Genomic DNA, 7500 nt, shown 5'->3' with positions numbered 1-7500 from the left:
GGGCGAGTGGAGGGAAGGGGTTTAGGGGTGAAGTGGGGACAGAATGGTGGATGTGACAATAACAACAGAATATCAATCATATATTAATTTAAGGGGGGGGGGAGAAAGCTCTACATTCTTCCTTTCTTTTTTTTTCTCTCTCTCCCTTTTCTCTTTTTAGCTCTCTCTCTCTCTGTATATGATATGCTGATGATGGTGGTGGTGATTTATAAAAGGTAATTCAGTTTGCTTCTGTTCAAATGTGGCTATATATATATATATATATATATATATATATATGTATGTGTATATATATATATATATATATATATATGTATGTGTGTATATATATATATATATATATATATATATATATACACAAACACATACATACATACACACATACACACACACAAATATATATACACACACATATATGTAACATTTGAGAAAAATTCCAATTCCAAATCTGGATTCAAAGACTCTTAGAATAATTGAGTGTCTTAAGTTAGAAAGAAATAACGTAGGATTCTCCTATCCTTTTGGAAGTGGCCATGCTCAATACTGCAAAGAGGTGTTAGTAGGAATTCTAGACTGTATTCCCAGGGTAAATTACAGGTACCCAAGAGATTTCTGTAGATGAGAAGCAGACTAACAGAGAAGGGTGTCATGTGCAGCAGATGCCCAGCATTTAGCAATAAGAGCACACATGAAATGAACGCTTTCAATCGTTCAGAAGGATCTCTGCAAATACATGGCAGTTTCTGGGAACTGGATGACCTTAATAAGTAGTAGAAGAGGAGGGTTCTTAGTCTTTGGTCTATCTTGAACCCACAAATCCATTTGATCAGGGCTCATTGCAGTTTCTATGAAAAGTAAATAAGCAAGAGTATAATACTCTCTCTAATTGGGACATCAGTCTGATGGGGTTCACCCTCATTTTAAAGCTGGAGCAACATGAAATAGTTTTATTTAGAAATACATTGTACTGCCTGGAGTGGGAATTGAAATCACAACCATACAATCAAGTGTCCAACACCTTGACCATTAGGCCACACTCTTTCATGCTCAGCACTTGGCTGATTCATGCATTCGGATTAAAGCCTGCCATCCAGCATTACTCTGAGTTGTGGAATGCTGGGTGCCTGTCTGTTTGTATGTTTGGGTGTATTCGTATGGATAAATTATGTCTTTGCACAAGTGTATGTGTATATATATTGTGTGTGTGTGTGTGTATTTAACACACACACACACCTACACATTCACATCATGGTACACCATTTCTATCTCCTCACCTTGTCTTTCACCACCTTTCAGTCTGATCATCGTTATACTGCTCCTTTTAAACTCACACACACACACACACACACACACACACACATAGTTGTGGGGGTATGGATTGATGGTAGCGTGGGAGGTCAGGGGTTGTTGTTGCAATCAGGGCAGCAGCAGTGGTGGTGGTGGTGGTGGTGGTGGTGATGGAGTTCCAGAGATCATGAAGGGCAAAGAGAAAGACAATTAAAAATAGAAAAAAGACAGAAAGAGGGAAGTAGAGAAAGAAGGAAAAAAAGAAAGAAAAAGAAAGAGTGTGAGTGAAAAAGAGAAAGAAAAAGATTGAGGAGGAGATAGTGAGAGAGAGAGAGAGAGAGAGAGAAAGAGAAAGACATCAAGTGAGTAGGAGAGAGAGAGAGAGTGAGTGTTTATAAATTGGCTCTCTTGGAATATATCTATATATATTGATCAGCTGCAATATAAATTCTGGCAGAATTATGGTGGTTTGCAGTGTATTCAGCGGGGACTTTGGTAAGAATCTCAAACATAATATAATAGTGGAGAACTAATAGTATTGGCACCAGTCCAAATTCTTGCTTAGAACACTCAAGACATGGAAGCACAATGTTGAAGGTACGGACATTTTCTTGTAAAAGATTTTCTCCTTGAAATATTCAAGGATTCTTTTTAACGACAATTTGGTCATTATTCTCTCATTACAAGAATGAACTTCGATACATCTACATGGGGTTTTTGAAGAAACTTTGAATCATTTTCATTAAATTCTTATATCAGTGGAGAATTTCCTAAGAATTTTCAAAGAATGAATGGTTCAGTAACATTTTGAGAACAACCAACAATTTAGGTGTATTTTTATTGTTTAAGCTCTAAATTCATAAAATGCTGAGCAATAATAATAACAATAATAGTAATAATAATGATAATAACAATAATAATAATAATAATAATAATAATAATTTAGCCAGAGCAGTGAAGAGAACTAAGATGACGATTATTCCTGCAGTAATTGGTGCTCTTGGCACAACACCCAAACTGCTGCCGAAGAGGCAGAAGGATTTTGGAATAGGGATTTGCATTGTTGACCTTCAGGAAAGTGCAATCCTGTACTCTGCAGGAATCATAAGAAAAGCGAAGCCAACCTGAGTGACATTTGAACTAAAAATGTAAAATGTTGCAAAAAATATTGTCAAGCATTTACTCCTGATGTTCTGACATTTTTTTTCCAATCACCACGATCAATAATAATAATAACACTAATAACCCTTTCACCTATGGCAACAACCCCTGAAGTGGGGCTTAAGCAATTACATCAACTCTGGTGCTCAACTGGTGCTTATTTTCTCAACCATGAAAGGGTGAAAGTAAAGTTGACATTGGTGGAATTTGAACTCACAATGTAAAGACAGAAGACATGTCACAAAGCATTATGTCTGGCATGCTAACCGATTCTGCCAGTTTGCTGCAAAAGTGATGATAATGATAGTTTCAAATTTTGGCACAAGGCCTGCGATTTCCGTGTTCAACTGATTCTTATTTTATTGAACCCAAATGGATGAAAGGTGAAGTTGACCTCAGAAGAATTTGAACTTGGAACATAAAGCCAGAAAAAAAAAAAATAATAAGCAGCATTTGTCCAGCATGCCAATGATTCTGCCAGCTCACTGCAACAACAACAACAATAATAATAATAATAATAATAATAATAATAATAATAATAATAATAATAATAATAATAATAATAATAATAATAATAATAAACAGAGCTCAATGAGGAAAACAAGATAATAGGTATGAACACTATCAAAATAGACAAGAAAACAAGAAAAATAATGACCGGATTTAGGACACATCACCCAAAATCTGACTTTAAAAGGTTATATATACAATGTATGGAAGGTGGTAGAGGCCTTATACAGCTAGAAAACAATAATGATAAGAAGAAAAAGAAGTGCTTCAAATTTTGGCATAAAGCCAGCAAATATGAGGGGAGGGGTAAGTTTATTCTAGTGATCCAGTACTTGAGTGGCACTCTATATTGTCCACCCTGAAAGTATGAAAGGTAAAGTTGACCACAGCAGGATTTGGACTCTGAAAATAGAGTTTAAAAAATGCCACTAAGTACTTTGTGTTATGCATTTATGATTCTGTCAGCTCTCTACCTGAATGATGATGATGATGATGATGATGATGATGATGATGATGATGATGATGATGATGATGATGGTCTTTTCTTTATTAGCAAGAAGAGCTTAAAGAGATACTAAAAAATTCTAAATATTCTGTTGGAGTTTACAAAGAAAATATGAAGATTGTGATGAATATGCTATGGAAAAACAAGAGAAGAAAGTCGAATATTTTACATATTATATAAATAGATGAATTAAGATTTTAAAAGTGCAATTATTTCCAGAGAAAGAAATAAATTTGATAAGCCACAGAATAATTAAAACAAGCTATAATTAGAAGGAAATATAAGAGACTACTGGTCAGGTCATGTTAATGGATCTTACATCTTTGTCTGCCAATCTTCTGATTGTTTCCTTGTCAATCCAAAAGTGCCACTCAGCAGTTTTTCAGTCGTGTTTTAAAAAAAACCCCACCAAAATTCTAATTCTTTATAGAATGTTTTATTTTGACTAACAACCCCATCTTTTACATGTTGTCTCTATTCTACACTTAATTGTTCTTGTGTTATTTTTACCTCTTTGGAAAGTCCCTGGCACCAAAGATATTTGATTTTGTCACTTAGTTGTCTGTTTAGTCTCCAAAGGACATTGAATCTTAGTTTGTATTTTCCTCAGGATGTGTCATGTTGTTTCAAACAAGTTTTTGCTCCTCTCCTGTTTTCATTCTTTTCTGTTGACTTTTCTTTTCTGAGATTATTTTTCTTTCTTTCATCAAAGTTCTCTCTCAACAGTTTCTTTATTTTCCTCTCTTACCATTATTTCTTCCATATCACACACCAATGGAATGGTGCTACTGGTTGCTACTGTTAAAAGACTAAATGGTTTTTAATTTTTTGTAATACTGGCGATAAAGCAGTTTCTCCTGTCATTCCCAGACTTTTGGCCAACAAACCTCAAGAAATAGGGACTTTTTGGTCTTTTTGCTATCTTGGTTTTCCTTTGATGCTTATTTATAATTTTATTATTATTATTATTATCATTATTATTATTATTATTATTATTATTATTATTATTATTATTATCATTATTATTATTATTATTATTATTATTATTATTAGAATTATTAGTGTGCTGGACAAAATGCTTTGTGGCGTTTCATCTGTCTTTATGTTCTGAGTTCTCATATACATTTAGAGAAATATGTTCACACACAAAGAGGGAGGGAGAGGGAAAGAAAGGGAAAGGAAGTGAGGGAGGGAGAGAGAGAGAAAAAGAAAGAAAGGGAAAAGAAAGGAGAGAGAGAGAGTGAAAAAGAAAGAAAGGGAAAGGAAGGGAGGGAGAGAGAGAGATACTAAAATGAGAGAAACTTCAAAATGTCTGATGTGAAATAAGTCAACATCAAATCAGCAATGCCAAAATAGGCAGTGCCGAAACAGCTGTGCCGAAACATCTCCTACCCAAGCTCATGGCCTTTAGCAGGTTCTTTGTGACTGGTGAGATTGATTCTTTGATTAGAATATTGCAGGTCAACAAGACTGGCAGGAAAGACATGGAGTGGGAAGAGAAGTTTCCAGAGGGATAATTGTCTAAGGTGGAAGGACTGGAAAGGGGTGGTCAGGACAAGTAAAGGAGACATTTGATTAGGAGTGTCAAGTGGAGGAAGTATTGTTGTTGTTGTTGTTTGGCCCCAGTTCCCCGCTAAGCAAATAGATCCTATGACAGAGAGTATTTCCGTTCTAATCATCCAATCATTATTTTAAGACACAGTGTATCTTGGACTGCATTATTTAATATGTCATCCTCTATTTTTTGTTGTGTGACAGGAGCTTTGGTTCCTATTTCTAGTAGGTCGAGTGAATGTTCTAGTGGCTTCTTCTTAGGTGAAAAATGTTGTTTATTGAAGCAGCAGGCCGGCACCTTGTCAACCCACCTCACCTAACTACAACTCAGAAATATTGGAATTACTTTGGAAAATTAATAGAATTTTAAAAAGGAAAGGAGAAAAAAAAAAAGAAAAATAAGAGAAATGAAAGATAAAAATAAAAGAGGGTCACGGATATAAAAAAAAAGTATTTTAAAGAACTCAGAAAATATAATAAAAGAAAAATGGGAAAAGAATTAAAATAGGAAAATTTTAAATAAAAATATTGAAAAACAGAAAACAAGATTAGTTATTTCACTCTAGGTCTCCCCCCCTCTCTCTCTCTCTCTCTCTCCCTTTCTCTCTCTCTCCCTCTCTCTTTCTCTCTTATTTTCTCTGGTGTTAAATGAAAACTCAAAGAGAAAAATCAGATGATTTCAATGAAGAAGTGAATAAATTCCTGTTGAGACCATCTGAATGGAACCAGAAAGAAATGGTAAAAAAAAAATTAAAAAAGAGCGAGAGAGAGAGAGGAGAGGGTAGGGGGTGGGGGTGTTGATGGAGGAGTTTGAAGGAGAGAAAGAGAAAGAGAGGAGAGAGAGTGATGTAGTGGAAATAAAAGTCTGCACATCCATACCAATAAACTAGCTTTAACGGACTCCTTATCTGTGTAGCAGACATGGCTTCTAGGAAACTGGAATTTACCATTCTTAAGACAGAGAGAAAGAGAGAGAGGTGAGGATGTGAGTGGGGGGGTGGGGGTGCATGCAGAGGTAAAGTGTTGAGCTGTAGCCTGTAAATCCCATGGCAAATAATTGATGGCAAACTGTTTCAGGCATGTGAAGGGTGGAAGGTTGGGGGAGGGGAAGAAAAAGAGGAGGAGGAGGAGGAGGCGGGGTGGTGGTGAACGTGGCTCTTCTTTTATTAGACAGTTTCTTTTTTTTCTTTTATATTTCTTTATCTTTCAAGCAAAGTGGATGGTGAACAACAACAACAACAATAATAACAGTAACAATAGTAGTAACAGTAGCAAGGATAACAGTAACAACAACAACAACAATAGCAATAATAATAATAATAATAATAACAACAACAGTAACAGCAACATCAGTCATACCAGCAACAATAGTAGTAACAACAACAACGATGATGATGATGATGATGATGATGATGATGATGATGATGATGATAACAACAGCACAAATAACAAGAAAAATTTTAAAAAATGAGAGAAAAATATATGAAGTCCAGAAAAAGTGGAAAATAGAACAAAAAATGTATTAACTTCATTAAAATGCACACACACACACACACACATGCACAAGCTTATACACATGTGCATGCATAAACATACATATACACACACTTACAGACACACCAACACATACATGCATTTACATATAGATCACGCACTCTTTGACACACCAGCACACACACAAACATGTGTGTACACACATGCATGCACACGTATGAACATGCATGCACATACACACGAACGTACATGTACACACACGAACATGCATACACATATGCGTACACAGACACACGCACATATATAGACACATCAATGCATACATTCTTATAGACATACACATACACATACCTACGCACACATTCATACAGATACAACAATATATACATAAATATACATATAAACACATCAAAACATACATACACATAGAGATAAACTAATACATACATACATACATACATACATACACACATACATATAGATACACTGATACACATGCACATATGAAACCAGTCATAGTTTCACCCAGTGGGTTCATCTTGACTTATTCACACACACACACACACTCCTACCTCACATGTAAACTTGGTTGTCACCATAACCACTGGTAGTTTAGGTGGACATAGGCAGAGGAGGAGGAGGAGAAGTGAGAGAGAAAGAGAAATGAGAAACAGAGTGAGGGAAAGAGCAGTAATATGCACATACACACATACATATATATGTATATATATATATACATCATCATATATAAAATACATGCATATATATGTATGTATATTTATGTCACACACATATATACATACACACATATACATATATAAATATATATGTGTGTATATATGTAAATATGTATGTATATTCATGCACACATATATATGATAGGGAGAGAGAGAGAGAGAGATAAAGAGAGTAAAGAGTAAGATAAAAAAGAGCAGGAGAGGAAAAGAGAGAGAGAGAGAGAGAGAGAGAGAGAGAGAGATGAGAAGTTA

General features: G+C 35.1%; 1 protein-coding gene across 2 annotated transcripts in view; it reads left to right on the top strand.

Moving 5' to 3' along the window:
* Positions 1-7500, top strand: part of LOC106872616 (protocadherin-19) — a 49259-nt gene that overhangs the window by 11030 nt on the left and 30729 nt on the right. The gene's annotated exons all lie outside the window — the stretch shown is intronic.

The sequence above is a fragment of the Octopus bimaculoides genome, chromosome 14 (assembly GCF_046866305.1).
Source record: "Octopus bimaculoides isolate indiv1 chromosome 14, ASM4686630v1, whole genome shotgun sequence".
In the NCBI taxonomy this organism is placed as follows: Eukaryota; Metazoa; Mollusca; class Cephalopoda; order Octopoda; family Octopodidae; genus Octopus; species Octopus bimaculoides.
This window is presented reverse-complemented; position numbering and strand designations above follow the sequence as displayed.